The sequence below is a fragment of the Macrotis lagotis genome, chromosome 1 (assembly GCF_037893015.1).
Source record: "Macrotis lagotis isolate mMagLag1 chromosome 1, bilby.v1.9.chrom.fasta, whole genome shotgun sequence".
NCBI classification, from domain to species: Eukaryota; Metazoa; Chordata; class Mammalia; order Peramelemorphia; family Peramelidae; genus Macrotis; species Macrotis lagotis.
The window spans coordinates 163,206,949-163,224,840 of NC_133658.1; positions in this window are offsets into that span (position 1 = coordinate 163,206,949).

Below are 17,892 nucleotides of genomic sequence, written 5' to 3' on the forward strand. Positions count from 1 at the left end.
CTTAAGAGGCACACCATAGCAAGTTTCAAAATGCTGAGGTTATAGAGATGATATTACAAGCAATAAGAAAATAATGATTTAATTACTGCAGAAAAACAGTCAAGATTTCACAAGACCCAATAATGTCTGCACTAAAAGACTGTAGGTCTTGAAACAGTATATTTTGGAGAACAAAGAAACTGGAATTGTTTCCTAGAAAAACTTATACAGCAGGGGTGGCTAGGTGGCACAGTGGATAAAGCACCAGCCCTGGAGTCAGGAGTACCTGGGTTCAAATCTGGTCTCAGACACTTAATGATTACCTAGCTGTGTGGCCTTGGGCAAGCCATTTAGCTCCATTTGCCTTGCAAAAACCTAAAAAGAACTTATACAGCAAAGCTAAGCATAATCCTGATTGAAAAAAATGGATATTCAATTAATTAAAAGATTTTTAACTACTTGTAATCAAAATCCAGAATTCAATGGATAATTTGCTATAAAAGATCCATATAACATTTAAATAAATAATTAAAGATTAAGCAACTGGTAAAGGGCCTTGTAGATGAAAATTTGATCAGTATTCTTAAAATGGAGTTGTGCATGACTGAGTGATCCTAAAAAACAAAATTGAGTAGGCAGTGGTAAAAAGGAAATATTTTCTCATAAAAACAGGAGAAACAGTTTGGGGTAGAGGGCTAATAAGGTCGGAAACTTACTCTCACATGACAAGAAGAAGAAACCTGAGAGGTGAGAAAATTGAGGGATAGAGTTAGAAGGGACTTTTAAAAGGATGTACAGAATAAGATTAGGAAGGTAGTGGTGAAGAAGAGGGAGGCAATTTTTGAGGCATGGATAAAATGATTTAGGGAAAAAGAAAATGAACCTAAATATTTAAATGTTTTAGTAGCTCTCTTTATGGTGACAAAGAACTGGAAACTGATTGCCTATCTATTTGGGAATGATTGAACAAGTTGTATGTGACTATGATGGAATACTAAAAGAAATGCTGAGTTCAATTATTTTAGGAAAAAAAAGAAAGACTTACATGAAATAATGAATAGTAAATGAACAGAATCAATAGAACATGATATACAGTAACAAAAATATTGTTTTAAAGAAGGACTTCAAGCAATTAAGTTATTTTGCTTATTATAAATAATAAAATAAACTACAAAGGATAAAAAAGGAAGACTATCTGCATCCATTGAAAAAAATTGTTAAATAGAAATAAGAATTGAAAAATTATATATATATATATATATGTATACATATATATATATATATATATAATACTTATTTGTGTCTAATGGTCCCCATTTCTAGGTTTGGGGAGGGAACAAAAAAGAAGAGGAAAAATAATGATAATTTTATTATATATCTTAAGGGATTAGCAAGGTGTGCATAGATTTTCATATTTGTGTACACTCATTTTGTTGTACTTATTTGTTTTATTCTTTAAATTAAAAATAAAAATTATTTTTAAAATAAAAATAGATAATGTTAAAAATAAAGTAAAGCAGGTAGATAACTGAGAGCACTGGAGAACTTATGATATTACTGAGGTGAATCTAGGAAGGGATTATTGCTAAGCAAAACAAAACTTAAGTTCAGAGATGGAATCATGAAAAAACTTTTAAAGAAAAAAGAGGGGAAAGAAATGAAATTAATAAGAACATAATAATGACAATATTTAAATAGTTCTTTAAGCATTGAAAAGCACTCTACAAATTTAGTCATCACAATAACCCTGATATATTAATACTATTATTTTCCTCAAGTAAAGTATGAGGAGACTCAGTTCGATAGAGGATAAGCAAACTGCCCAGAATCACATGGTGTCTAAGTGTCTAAGGCTGAATTTGAACTCATGTCTTCCTAGCTTCAGATCCAGCCCTCTATCTACTGCACCACCCTCAAGAGGAGGGTATTTGCATCAAGCATTGAAGCTGTGCATGTTTCTGATCTACCCTCTTCATCTTCTTTGTAAAGAAGAGCCAGAAAAGTAAAAGTAGATATGATAGAGAGAAATGCACCAAAATTTCAACATTTTTCCCCATAAACAATTCTAATGAAGCTAAAATTAGAAGGGAAAGAGTTAACAGGAGAAGAAGGGGAGAGCATTTTGGCAAATTTCCCTGATAAAGTCTCATTGCCAAGATAAATAAGAAACTGGTTAAAATCAATAAGAATAAGAACCATTATTCAACTGATAAACTGTTAAAGAGAATGAACAATTCTCCAAAGAATAAATTTAAGCAATTGAAAGTGTATGAAAAATGTTCCAAAGCACTTAGAGAAATATAAAAGCAACTTTTAGCTAAAGCCTCACACATAGTATGTGGACAAACTGAAAAATGAGGAAAATGATAAAAGTTAGAAGAGCTGTAGAAATAGACACATATGTGCACTATTTGTAAAGTTTTTAATTTCAAGTGATTCTGAAAAGCAGTTTCAAACTATGTCCTAAAATGCTAAACTGTTCATGCCTTACTCTTTGACCCATAAATACAATACTATATTATATCCCAGAAAGATTAAACAAATCAGAAAAGTCCCATACATACAAAAATATGAATAGCAATTCTTTTGAAGTGTTAAACTGAAAACTAAGAGGGTGTCTATTAATCAGAAAATGACTAAAAATACTATGATATATAAATATAATGGTATACCATTGCTCTGATAGAAACTAAGAAAGAGCCAATTTCAGAAGGAGAGTAAAGAAAATAGAACTAGAAAAGCAGTTCCTAATTTAAAATCAACTTTGTAAAAATGACAATTTTGAAAGACCTAAAAACTCTGAACAATGCAAATAATCATTCATCATTTCTGAGGACCAGTAAGCAAGAATGCTACCCATCTCCAGATAGAGAGTTGATGGACTAATAGTCTAACAGACTGTTTTTGGAAATGAACAAAGGGGGTATTTGTACCAATTATGTTGATTTGTTAACAGATTTCTTATTCTTTTAATATTTTTTCAGAGAAGAAGACAGGGGGGAGGGAAGACAGGAAAATGTTGTGCTTGAGAAGAAAAAGGGAAATAAAAAAATCCAGAAGCAAGAGGTAGTCAATTAATTCTCATTATGCAGAAGAGTCAAAAAAGAAAAGAGTTGTTTAATGTGACAGATTCCATTTATAAGTATAGGAATTACATGGCAAGAATGATGAAAGTAGAGGCAATTGATGTATATTGCTTTTTGAAACAATTTGACATGGAAGAGAAAGATTAGAGTAATAGATGGTTGAAGTATAAGTATTTGTCTAAGTGTATACAGACCTGAGAAATTTCCCAGGACATGAAAAAGAATCCATAGACTGAGAGGTTGTCAAGTGAGAGAGAATAATCATTGGAACAAGATTCTACTTTTAAGGGGTGAAAGGATATTGAATCCTTTAAGTTTAAATAAGTTCACTCTGACCCTTTTTATGAACTATCAAGGGATGTAACATGTGTGTGTTGACCATTAGCTTATGTTCCAGGACCTAGCCCCTCCTGGAAATCTCAGTACATGCCTTGAGAGACTAGGCTACTCGACCAGGACTGTTATCACTATAACAAACCTTGTGGACCCGCATGGTATGTCCTTGATAACCACCTTAATTCAGACCAGATGTTCTAAACTAAAACTTTCCTATGGGACTGAAGCTAATTTGTTGGCCCAGATTAATTGATTTAAAAAATCCCCAACTTGTTGGAGTTCGCCTATGAAGAGATGGATCCCTCTGCCTAGGATTTCCCTTTCGCGTTCCCGACTCTTGGCACTAATTTGGGACTCCCCAGCCGCCTTCTCTAAGCCGTGGTATTTTCTCACGATTCGGTGATGTTTTCACTTTCTCTCTTTTCTATTTTAATTATATTACTCATAATTGTTATTGGACTAATACTGCTGGTACTATTTTATTATTGTTGCTGTAAATCTGCATTCCTTTCTTGTTGTTCTAGCTAAATAAATGTAATCTTTCTTCTTTCAATGACTGTGTTTTATTTTGGTGGGAGTGATCAACGAACCAAGACTAAGACTAGTTAAATCTTAATTATACAAGGGGTCATTCTTGTTATTTCAGGGAAGCTCATCCCGATACCCCATGTTTCATTCTCCTTTACCTATTTTGCAGAGACTAAATTTGGAATCAATTATTGATCACAAATATAGCTAATCACCCAAGACCTATTGAATCATGCAGGATATTTAGTCCAGACTGTTTAAATTAGAATTGGATTCAGCAAAAGCTCACTTTTTGTTTCTGTTTTGTTTATTACATAAAAGAGATAGGAGAAAATGAGTTACAATAACAGTCCCCAAAACATATATCTATGGGAAAAAAAGAGGAAGCAGCTTCTTCAAGAAAATAAACTTCTTGATCTAACCTCAGAATTTCAGTTAAAACTGGAATCACCTTTCCAAGTATAGTTTTGAAAAGACTTGGATTTTATTGCCATTAATTATTAGGAGAAAACAGGAACTTAGCTCCCTGCAAAAAAAGAAAAAAAAATGTTTCTTGCTGTAAGAAAGCTCTATGGGAATCTGCTATATATAGCCCAAAATTTGAGGTTTGGTCTGACTTGACTGAGTTTTCAAGTATTCTGAGGTAGTTTTAATGAACCTAAGGGCATGTAGAACATTATTATACTAACTTAAAGCAATAATGTGTGTTTATGTATATTCATATATATGTATACCTGAAATAACAGAATTATAGAATCTGAGTATTGAGTTGGTTAAGTCATTTAACCTAATATATTTCTGACCAAGAAACCCCCTCTATCAGACCCTTGTCTTTGTTTTAAAACTTCTAGCAAAAAACTTCTAGATTTTCTAAAGAAAAACTTATTTTAACCTGAGTTAATTCTGCTTTTGAACAGCTTTTAATACTGCAAAGTTTTTCCATAAATAGGAACCTAAATGTGCCTTTGTGTTATTGAAACATATCAATAAAGAACAAATTATTCCAATAGAACTGAAATAATTTCCAGGATTGGTTGGAGGTATCCTTCAAGGTTCAGTTTATATAAATTTGCACCAAAAACTCTTGATGATCAGAAAGGTGTGATCTCTGTAGGTAGGAGAAATTCCTATACCCAAGAAAGATAATATTTGGAGAAATTCATTAAATTTCTGTAGAGTTGTTTCATTAGTCTAGGCAAGAAACATTTATGAAGAATCGACTTTGTTGAAGGAATAGTCTTAAGCATTTTTAAAAATATCATTAGAATCTAGCACAGTGCCTTGCATATAATATGTGCATTAAAACTACTTCACCTATTGAATTGATATGAATGAATGAATCATTAATAATCCAATTGTGGTTTATGTATGTGATAAAAACCCCATTGTTCTGTTTGAAAACATGAGAGACAGGATTTTAGAAAAACCTGAAAAAACTTGAATGAATTGATGATGAGTGAAAAGAGCAGAACCAGAAAAACTCTATACATACTAACAACATTGGGTGATGATGAACTATGATGCATTTATTTATTTCAGCAACACAATAATCAAAGACATTTAAAAAAAAACACTTGTGATGGAAAATGCCATCCATATCCAGAGAAAGAATTGTGAAGTTTAAAGAAAAACCAAAGCTTTTTATCTTCAATTTTTAAAAGTGGTCTTATGTATTATGTGATTTTTTCCCTCTCTTAATGTTTTCTTTCTTTCACTTGGATTTGATTCTTATATCACAACATGATCAATATGGAAATATGTTTAGAATGATTATAAATGTAGAGCCTATTGTTTTCTATTGAGGAAAGGGAAGAGGATGGGAGGGAATCAAAAAAAATGTAAGACTCAAAACCATGCAAAAATGATTGGGAAAAACTACATGTAGTTGGAAAAATGAAAAATATTTTTAAAAATCATGGTTTGTCTAAGGATAATAGATTTACACACATGCATTCAAAATAATTTAGAAAAATAAAAGACTGTTAACCATGATGAAATTGGCTGGTGGTCCCCAGGTAACATTACATGAATGTCATTGCACTATCTCATAGTAAATAAGATTGTCTCAGACACTCCTGATCAGATAGACACCTCAATAAATTTTTCTCCTCTTTATTCCTAGTTTCCAATAGAAAATAGTCCATTAAGGAAAATTTTATGCTTCTACAGCTTCAAATTCCTTATCCTGAACTATATAATCTTGAACAATATTATTTTGGGTTACTTTGAGCTATTTACATACACATAAATTAATATAATTTTGTAGCTGTTATCCATTTTGATGTCTTTTTAAGTTTTTTTTGTCTTGGATATGTCACAAGACAATATCATATCTCTCTATAGATAATATATAAAACAAATAATTGGTAACCATGAGAAAGTGTTCACCAATAACCATTACCTTTTAATTTTTTATAGCTCTTACTGTATGATTTATCACCCTATAGGTTCTGGGATCTTACTGTATTATTCCTCTGCAGAAAGTTGCTTGTTCATCAAAGTTTCCAACTCATTCCTCTTTGAGAAAAGCTTCCATACTGTTTATATCTTAATACTATTTATATCATCTTGCTGGTTTTTAATTAAAAAGTAGTGAATTAGAAGCTTACATTGAAGTTGTTACTTTAACTGTGTGATTCCATTTTCAATCTTTTTATCTGTAATAATAAATTTTGGTCATCAAAAATAGGTAGGCATAGTTTTGTGAGGAAGAAAAAGGCTTAGCTAATCTATGCTTTTAATGGAAATTAAGAAGATGAAGTCTTAATCCATGGTTTCCCTCAGTCTTTTCTTTTATCTCATAAAATAACTAAAAAATATTAGACTTAATTCCAATTCTTTTTTTTTGTATTTTTTATTTTATTTTATTTTTTTAATTCTCATTTTGTACAAATTTTTTTACATTAATAAAATATTCTTGTTTAAGAGTAAACAAAATACCCCTCCTCCCATGAATATAGACTTACTTGGGTGATAAAGTAAAGAGGAGAGAAAAAAATTAAAATTAAAAAAATAATAGTAATAATTGTAGGTATGGCCAGGTGGTGCAATGGATGAAGCACCAGCCCTGCAGCCACGAGCACCCGAGCCCAAATCCAGCCCCGCAGACCCAACAATCACCTAGCCGTGTGATATGCAAGCCATCCGATCCCCACTGCCCTGCAAAAACCAAAAAGAAGGGGGAAAAAAAGACCCAAAATAAAATAAAATAGTAATCATAGTAAGGGTGGCCGGGTGGCAGAAAGAGCATTGGCCCCTGAGCCCGGAGCACCCGGGTCCAAATCCGGCCTCAGACACCCAAAGATCACCCTGCTATGTGGCCCCAGGCAGGCCACCCAGCCCCCATTTGCCCTGCACCCTCCCCCAAATAATAATAGTAAAACATGTGCTTCAGTCTTTGTTCCAACACCAACAACTCTGTCATGGGTGGATCACATTCTTTATGGTAAGTCCATCGCAAAAGTTGCTTCCATATTTTTCCAAAGCTGCCATTGCTGATCGCAACTCCCTCCTTTCTTATTTCTCCACTACCATTTACTATATTTTCTCTCTCCTTTGACTCTGCTGTAGAGTAGCTGAGTGGCGCAGCAGACAGATCCCTGGTCCTGGGGCCAAGAAGCCCTGAGCCCCCATACTACCCCTTAGGCCCAGAATCCACCTGGCCCTATAGTCCTGGGCAGGCCTTCCTATCCCAGCCCCTTGCAAGAAGTAAAAAAGAAAATGTGTTATATCTGACCACTCTCCCCCCCATGGTCCATCCTCTCCTCCTTTATTCACATCCCCACCCCTTCCCCCTGCTCCCCACTCCTTCTTAATCCAGCTCCCTATACCCCATTGAGTATATATGTTGTTTCCTCTCCTAGTCACCTCTGACGAGAACAGAAGGTTCCCTCATTCCCCCTTGCCTCCCCCCTTCCATATCATTGCAATAGCTCATTGTAATAAAAAAAAATCTTATTATATGAAATATCTTGGCCTATTCTCCCTCTCCTTTTTCTTTCTCCCATTCCATTTCCCTTTTTTTCCTATTGACTCTATTTTTACACCATATTTTATCTTTGAATTCAGCTTTCTCCTGTGCTTCAACTATAAAAGCTCTCTCTACCTGCTCTATTAACTGAGAAGGTTCATATGAGTTTTATCAGTGTCATTTTTCTATGCAGGAATACATGCAGTTCATCCTCATTAAGTCCCTCATATCTCCCCCCACTTCAATCTCCATGCTTCACCTGAGTCCTGTATCCGAAGATCAAACCTTCTGTTCAGCCCTGGCCATTCCAAAAGGAACCTTTGAAATTCCCCTGGTTCATTGAAAGTCCATCTTTTTCCCTGGAAGAGGACATTCAGCCTTGCTGGGTAGTTCATTCTTGGCTGCATTCTAAGCTCTTTTGCCTTCTGGTATATTATATTCCAAAGCCCTACAAGCTTCCATTGTACTTGCTGCTAATTCCTGTGTGATCCTGACTGCAGCTCCATTATATTTGAACTGTGTCCTTCTGGCTGCTTGTAATATTTTCTCTTTGACTTGGGAGTTCTGGAACTTGGCTTTAATATTCCTAGGGGTTGGTTTTTGGGGATCTCTTTCTCGGGGGGATCTGTGGATTCTCTCCATTTCTATTTTGCCCTCTGCTTCTAGAATATCAGGACAATTTTCCTGATCATGACTTTCAGCTATTCCAATAATTTTTAAATTATCTTTCCTAAGTCTGTTTTCCATATCAGTTGTTTTTTCAATGAGATATTTCACATTTTCTTATAATTTTTTCATTTTTTTATTTTGAAGTATTGATTCCTGATTTCTGGTAAATTCATCAATCTCCCTGAATTCTATTCTTTGTCTGAAGGATTTGTTCTCCTCAGAGAATTTTATTATCTCTTCTTCCATCTGTCCAATTTTGCTTTTTAAGGCATTCTTCTCCTCAATAACTTTTGGATCTGTTTTATCCTTTTTACCTAACCTGGTTTTTAACATGCTATTTTCTTCAGCATTTTTTTGGATTTCCTTGACTAAGCTGCTGACTTCATTTTCATGTTTTTCCTGCATCTCTCTCCTTTCTTTTCCCAGGTTTTCTTCCAATTCCCTCATTTGATTTTCAAAGTCTTTTTTGAGCTCTGTCATAGCCTGAGCCCAATTTCTGTTTTTCTTGTAGTCTTTAGATGCAGGAGCTTGTGCTTCCTCATCTTCAGACTGAGTATTTTGATCCTGCTTGGGCTCATTTGCAAAATATTTCTCAATGGTATTCCTCTTGTTTCTTTGCTTGCTCATTTTCCCAGCCTGGGCCTGGTTTTGGGGTGCTTCCTGAGCTTTTGGGACACTCCCACAAGGGTCTCAGAGTGTGAGACCCTGTCCTCCCTCCTGGTCTGTGAATGACCAGAAGCACCCCTCTCTGCCATGGGGCTGAGGTGGGGGGGAAGCCCTGCTGTTCTATGGGGGGGCCTAGACTGCGATCAGGATCTGAATGTGGTCAGAGCCCCAGAGTCCTGTTCCAGAGGCAGAGGACAGAGCTCTGCAGTCTCTCTTCACTCCCCTCCCTCAACTCAATGGGCTCATGCCCTGGAGGCTCCTGCTTACTGGCTCTGCCTGCTTCTGTTTCTGGCTCTGGGCTGTGCTGGCTTGGCTGCTTCCTGTGTGCCCTGAGGGTGTGGCTTCATGTGCTCCCTCTGGCAGAGGTCCCCCGTTGTTCCCCCACTTTGTGCCCAATACTCCCTGGGATGCAACTCAGGAGACTCCCCAGCTGCTGTGGGCCATGGCTCCCAGCGCCCTGGGGCTGCCTCCGGGAGGATAAAGTTCTTTCTCTCTTGTGGGCTGCCCCTCTGGCAGGCCACCCCTCTGACCCTGGGGAGCAGAGCCTTTCTGCTCTTTTCCAGGTTACCTTGAGTGTGAGAACTACCTCAATGGGTCCCTTTGGGAGTTCTGTCTCTCGAAAGCTTAGTTAGAGTTTCAAGTTTTATCACAGAGCGTCTAAGACTGGATCACTTCTTGTTGCCATGTTGGCTCTGCCCCCATTAATTCCAATTCTTAAAGTAGGTAAATGTTTCTATACCCTTGAGTGCTACATGTGGATCCAGAAAATTTAGATCCATACATACTCTGTGTAACTTTGGGCAACTCATTCAATTCACATGAAAAAAGAAGGGATTAAACTTTCTAACATCTCTCCTAGAACATCATTCTATGATCTGGTGCCAATGTCCCTCACTAAATTTTTTCAGGCATAGGGACTGATCTGTTTGAAAATAAGTCCTCTGCTTCCAGCTCTTACCCTTCTTTCTTTCCTTTCGTTAGACTAGGTAGAACTCTTTCCTTCCCTTTTAATTTCTTACTTCATCCCTTGTGTTCATCCATTGCCTTGCTTCAAAGCTTTTAGATTTCTTTCTGGTACATTTAACATTATTTTATTTGCTGCTTTATAGAAAGTATATCTGTGGACTTCCAGGGGATGGAGTCAAGATACTGGTGCAAAGCTAGGAAGCTCCCAGATTTTCACAAAACTTTAAATGAAAACTCTACACAGACTCTAAAATGAGAGAACCCAATAAAAAAAAACAGAGTGTAACAAGTTCTCAACTCAAAATATCATGGAGGACCTTCAGCAAAGGTCCTCACGTGAATAAAAGGTTGCACCAACATAGGCAAGAGAGCTGAAAAGCCAGGGATTGTGTGTGTATGTGTGGGGGGGGGTGTTCCTTACACATAGAGTAGCTCAGATCTGGGATCAGTAAGCAACAGTATAGCAGGCCAGTCATAATGATCCCAACCCCAGCTTAGAAGTTCCAGCCCTAGGGACAGTGAAGCAACAGGTGAGCCTGGGTTGTGCTTTCCTAACTAGGGAAGCAAATACTGGCACCTGAACACTATGGGTAACACAATAGGTAAGTGGTAAGCTAGGGAGCCCAGGATAGAACGTTTGGGATTTTGCATCCTTTGCCCCATGAACAGAATTCAACTCTCAAAATCAACAACAACAACAACAACAACAAAAAAAAAAACTTCAACCAACCAAACAAAAAAGTACTAACAAGAAAATGTTATGATTCTAATAGAGACAAGAAAAATGTCATCTCAAAAGAGGAAGGCAGTGACAAAATATATACATATGAAGTCTCAAATGGTTTCATGAATTTACCTCAGATTGATAAAGATCTCTTGGAAGATCTCAAAAAAGGATTAAAAACAAAAATGAGAGGAAGAAGAAATATGGAGAAAAGAAATGAGACATGCAGGAGAATTATGAAAAATTTACTAAAGAAAAAAATACCTTGAAAAGTAAATTGTTCTAGTGGAAAAAAATGGAAAAGGTAACACAAAAGGTATCTGAAGAAAGCAAACCCCTATATATTAGACTTGGATAAATAGAAACTAATATCTCTATGGGGACTCTAAGATCCTATTAAACAAAACCAAAAAATGTGGAAAAATAGAAGAAAATGTAAAGTACCTCCTAGGAAAAATGAAAGCCACCATCAGAAATAGAGCCTAGATAATATCATGTACAAAATTATCAAGGAAAACTGATCTAATATCCTTTTAAAAAAGATAAAATAATCATTGAACAAATACATTGATCACTCCCAGAACGAAAACCCAAAATAAAAATCCCATGGACTATTTTAGCCAAATTTCAGAATTCTCAGCTAAAGTGAAAAAAATGGGCAGTCCAAAAGAAACAATTTAACTATCAGGGAGTCATAGTCAGGATTACTCGTGATTTATTAGCTTAAATATTAAAGTATTAGAAGACCTGGAATAGATATTTCAGAGGGCATAGGACCTTGGATTACATCCTGAATCAACTACCCTGATAAAACTAGTATATTCTTCCAGGAGAAAAAAATGGATTGTCAGTGGAATAAAAGACTTTCAATCTTACTTGGTAAAAAGTTCAGAAATGAACAGAAATTTTGATCTTCAAATACATGATTCAAGAGGTGCACAAAAAAGTAAATGGAAAGAAAAAGTTACATAAATAAGATTAAGAAAAAATATTATTCAATAAAACTAATTGGAAAGATAGTACCTATAACTTGAAAACTGTATTCATCTTTTAACAATTGAAAGGAACATAATTAAACTGAGGATTTGAGTACAAATTGATCATGATGTGATGATTTATTTTAGTTCATGTGGGTGAGTACTCTGTCAGAGAGTATGGAATAAATTGATCAAGAGCTGATGGTATCATGAGAGTTGTATTTTTTATTGGGACAGCTGAAAAAAATGGTAGCAGTCAAAAGGTTTGAGTATAAATTGATTATGATGTAATGATATTTATGACTCTTGAGAGTTGTACTTGTATCAGGACAGTTGAATGGAATATACTTGTACAGAGGAGGATGCAAGATAGGTATAAAACAATTAAGACATTAAAAAAGGATTATACTAGGGGGTAGACAGAGGCATTAAAGGATAATTAATACCATATGAAGAGGCAAAAATGACTTATTATAGCAAAGAGGAAGTAGGGAGAGTGTAAACCCTGAGCTCACAGGGGGGATGATATAGAATCCCAATTGGATTTAGAAATTTATCCCACCTTTCCGGGAAGAAGGAGGGAACAGAGGAAAGGATACTGTGAGGCAGGCAACAGTCAGAAGCAAACACTGGTGAGGAGGGATAAAAGGGGAAGTAGAATAAAAAAGTGCAAATAAGGGGAAGATAGGATTGAAGAAAGGAAAAAGTTTTTGCACAAATAAAATCAATGAAACCATGTTTTAAAAAGAATGCAAAAAGCTGGGAAACATTTTTGCAGCTAACATTTTTGATAAAGGGCTCATTTCTAAAATATATATTTAGAGTAATGAGTCAAATTTACAAGAATACTTGATAAATATCTGTCATATATATTATATAAACTAGTCAATTATTAAGTGTCTTGGGCTGGATTTGAACTCAGGTCTTCCTGACACCAGGGCCAGTTTTCTATGTCATCTAGCTTCCCCCTGAACAGGAAATTTTCAAATGAAGATTCTAAAGCTATCTGTAGTCATATGAAAAAATGCCCCAAATCATTGGTGATTAGAGAAATTTAAATTAAAGTAACTCTTAAGTACTATCTCAAACCTATCCAATTGGCTAAGGTGACAAAAAAAGAAAATAGCACTAGAGAGGTTGTGGGAAAACTGAGACATTAAAGAAATTTTGGTGGTCATCAACTGAGTCAAACATTCTAGAGAGCAATTTGGAACTATGCCCAAAGAGCAAGAAAAATGTGTACACGCTTTGTTTTAGCAATACTACTACTAGGTCTATACCCCCCCCAAAAGGCCCATTCATACAAAAATATTTAAAACAGCTCTTTTTTGTGTACTGACAAAAAATAGAAATTGAGAAAGCCTATCATTTGAGGAATGGCTTAATAAGTTCTAGTATGTGAATTCTATAGAACATTTTTTCTATAAGAAATCATGACTGACTGCATTTTGGAAAAAACAAAGACTTCCATGCTGAAGTGAGCCTGGAGAATGTTGTACACATTAACAAGTCCTCTCAGTGAATCAAAATCAAGGACAATCCCAAGAGACTTGTTATAGAAAATGCCATCCACATTCAGAGAAAAAAAAGCAATAGTCAGGGAGACTGCCAGACTCACTGACAAACTCATCTCTCTATGAACTTTATCTCTTGTACTAAATCTATTCTGTTTAAAAAAAAAATTGGGTGTGAAAATTCCTGATTGCTAATTAAAGAGAGCAAATTCAATTAACCATCCATATATGACGAGCCCCAGACTATACTCCATAATCAATCCATCAATCCATTCACTATGGGTATCTTGCTATCTGCCTTGCCATCATTCAAATGAACACTTCCCCTCTTGTTCTGGGAACAAATCTGAGATCAATAGAAGATACCATTGTTTCTGGGAAAGTCAAGCCAAAACCTATTAGAGTATTACTTTAACTCTGCACATCAAATCTCCTTACAGGAGTCAATAGCTTCATATATCTCTTGTTTCTTTCTATTAGAAGATAAGCCCCCTAAGGGAAGTATCTACTTTATTTGTGTATTTGTATCCCAATTGCCTAGCACATTATAGGCAATTAGTAAAGGTTTTTTTTTTCCATTCTTTCATTCATTCTTTCATTCTATATGAACTCCCATGGGTTCAACTGTTATCTTTGCAAAATTCATTTCCAAACTTCTTTATGCAGTTCAAATTATGTTCTTCATCACAAACTTCAAATCACTGCTATCTACTGATTTCCTCTACTTACAGGTCTTGTCATGATCTCAAAAGTAGCATGTCCTTGTCCAAAATTGCACTCATTATCTTTCTCCAAAGCTACCTCCAAACCTCCTTCTTTCTGTTGAGATAGGGAAAACCATAGGGTCTTTTTCACTACTTAAAATAGAGAATGTTACATAATAAGTGGTTAATATTTTAGTTGGTGATGATAAGGTCTAAGACAAGAACATTGGATTTACCACCTAAAAGAAAGAAAGAAATTTGTAAGAACAGGTCTAATATACTAATAAATTCAAAATACAGATTTAAAGAGGTTTGGAAGTGAGTGTGTTGCTAAAAACTTTAGGCAATGAGAGTGAAGTTTAATGCTAACATTTTGATATAAACTATAAAAGAGATATTATGTGAGAGTACAGAGGACTGACAGGTAAGGTGAAGGATTCTTATTTGGAATTTTTATGGAAAGAAGGTAACCTGAATGCAGTGGAGTTTTCATGCAGTGAAAAAGAAGCCAGTAGAAAAGGACAGAGAGATAACAATGGGAAATAATCAGTGTGTTGAGCTCCTGGGGAAAATGGGCAGGGTTAAAGGCTTAAGTAGAAGGATTAGTCTTGCCAAAGCAAAAGACACCTCAGAAATTGGAGCAGAAACAATAAGAACAAATGAAATCCAGAGAGGGATTTTGTAGTATGGAGAAAAGGAGATTAGAGAATTTATGAGAGGTGGCCTCAATTTTCTCAGCAAATTAGGTGGCAAACTCACCTAGTAATAAGAGAGTGGAGTTAGGGAATTTATTAGGGGGTAAAAAAGTTTAGAACAGTGATAGATGAGAACATAATAGAAAGTCAATCTGTAATAACTAAATGCATTTCTAAATAAAAATGAAGGTCTAATAGATTAAATATTTCATTAATTTTTCAGTCAATTAGCATGACTGATTAACTTGGTACAGTTTTCAGTACCCCAAGAGTAATACTACAAAATATTGATCTTGGGAGTCATTGAAAGTTTGAAATCTGGCAGTGTGTAAAGGATGGAGGGAGCCAAAGTTGGCAGTTATCCCAAGTCCATCCACTGGTTCAGCTTTGATGGTTAAAATGCAATAAAACCTATGTGAACCATACAATTAAAATCAAAAGAGAACCATTTTGATCATTTAACAGATCCAAATAATCAACTTTGAAGTTTCTTCAGGAGAGTGTTTGAAATGGACCATATGTGACATAAGTAAAAACAAGACCATGTGGACTATTTCCTCAGATGTAAACCAACAACAAAAATCTCTTTTCCCTTGGCTTCAGTCTAGAGTCTAGAAATAGAGTGTACTAAAACAAAAAAAAAAAAGCATAATGATTTGCACGTATGCATGCAATTCAAGGATGTATATGATTTAACAAGAGATGTGAAATTTTTGCAAATATAGCAAATATCTTTTCATAATTAGTAGAGAAGACTGCAGAAGATTGGGAAATCTCATTTTCTTGCAATAAAGCCCACTAATTAAAACCACAAAATCACATTTCAGTCCCCAGTCACACAGAACTTGCCTAGTCTTCTAATCTATTCACCTTATGGTAAACTAGACACTATCCTGAAATGAGATTCCTATCTGAGGCCAAGGCTCTGATATTGGTTTAGTGATCTAGCCATTTCTGGCATTTGAACTTCTATTCATGCTTCATTAATTTTCTTTGGCTTCTGTCTCTGCATGCTTCTTTCAGAGAAAACATTCAAAAGATTAATTGAATGTTGGACATCACTGGTAAGAAAGGAGATAACATATGAAATTTAAAAAGGGAGGAAGGGCTGGAACACTCTTGTCTACTCTCCTGGGGAAGTAAATATAATCTTCCTGGAATTTTCTTTGCTTCAAGTTCAGTCAATGCTTATGAAACTTTTTGAATGACTGACAATGAAAGCCACGGAGCAAGGGGATGTGAAAATTTAATTTGCTTTTCAAATTACAAGTCTCTGGCTCCTGCAGCAAAAACCCCTCACTCTCAAATTGTATTGCTGAGAGTATTGCCCTAATTAGCCTGCTTTCTTTGAAGATGATCTACCTTGAAAGAGAAGACACATATCATTTTATCCCTGGAGATCAAGAAGAGATAGTTTGGAGAGCTAGATCCTGAAACCAGCTCTCCCTTAAATTAACCCTTTACTCTCTTTCCTGGATTCTTCCTTAAGCAATTATCCATCCAACAAACAAAAATTAAGCACGTACTACAAAAATAACCTAGTATCTTTGTAGCACTTCTTATACATTATCAATTGTGAGGTTATAGACCCTTCAATAACCTTATACGATGTCTACTACAGTTATCATTATAATTATGATACAGGCAAAGTAGGTTGCTTACAAGCATAAACTGTCCTTTTCTAGAAAGTTTTTCTTCCTTACATTGTCCACTTGGAATTCCTAATTATCTTTATAACTCAGCTCGGGGGGGGGGGTAATTGAATCCCCCAGAATATTTTTTATCTACTTATCTATGCATAAAATGATCCTCTACTCCTCCCCTCGCCACTAGAATCATCCACTCCCAGAGGTCAGGGATTATTTTTGTTTTTTCTATCCTTAGCAGCTCTTACAGGGCTTAAACATATGCAGAATAAATGCTTGTTGAAGGATATAATGCTATTCCTAGCAGAAGGAGCCCAGGGAATAGCTACCACAGTTTAAAATGCTTTATGTGTCTACACACCTTAAAATCATATTTTAGGGGCTGCTAGGTGGTGCAGTGATTATAGCACAACCCTGGAGTCAGGAGTTACCTGAGGTACAATCCAGCCTCAGACACTTAATAATTACCTAGCTGTGTGGTCTTGGGCAAGCCATTTAACTCCATTGCCTTGCAAAAGCCCCCAAAAAACAAGCATATTTTACAACCTCACATTAATATGATTATATTTAGAAGTCAACCAAGCTATTCAATAACTTCAAAACAAATGCATTTAGTGATATAGGAAATAGGATATAGGAAACAAAATTTTCTCCCTTAAATTTCATCTTCACTTTCCCAGAAAATATATAAACCATCAGCGAAGAGAGTGACTGCACATAGGGAAAAGATCCCAAGCTATCACTTGATGGCAGAATCATAACACCAAAAATCTACTTCTCTTCCATCACAGATGGAGTTGTTCCCTTAACTGCTACTTTGCCTGAACTCATGCCCTGTGGCTATAAACCTTGATCCATTTCTTTCTCCAAACCTTGGAATACTGACTGGCTCGTGGCATAACATTAAAGCATCATTCCCCCACTTTCTCATTTCCCATCTACCTCAAACTTAGCTCCTCCCATGTCTGACCTCATCTCTGAATACCCATTCCATGGTATCCCCTGGAATTCCTATCGAAAAGTTAGTAATTTAACATTTTAGCACTCCTGAGTTCTTTCCAGATTCTGGCATTCTTAACTCTCCCCCCATCCCCAGATCATGTTATATTTTTGATGATTTTTTCCCAAAGGCTACATCTTTTTCTTATATTCCCACATAGGTGTGGTGAGGGGTACTGCTGTTGGAATATTCCTTGTTCTTCCCTATAACTTTCAAAATGTCTGTTTACCACTAATACTCAACAACCTCTATTTTGATCTTTATGCTATTCAAATATATCAATAAATCCTGATACTAATGACAGCTATCTTCTAGCTCCTTGTTCATTCTCCCATTCTTTTAGAAAGGGTATTAACTCACAATATCTAACACAATCCCAACCCTTATAAATATATATATATATATATATATATATATATATATATATATATA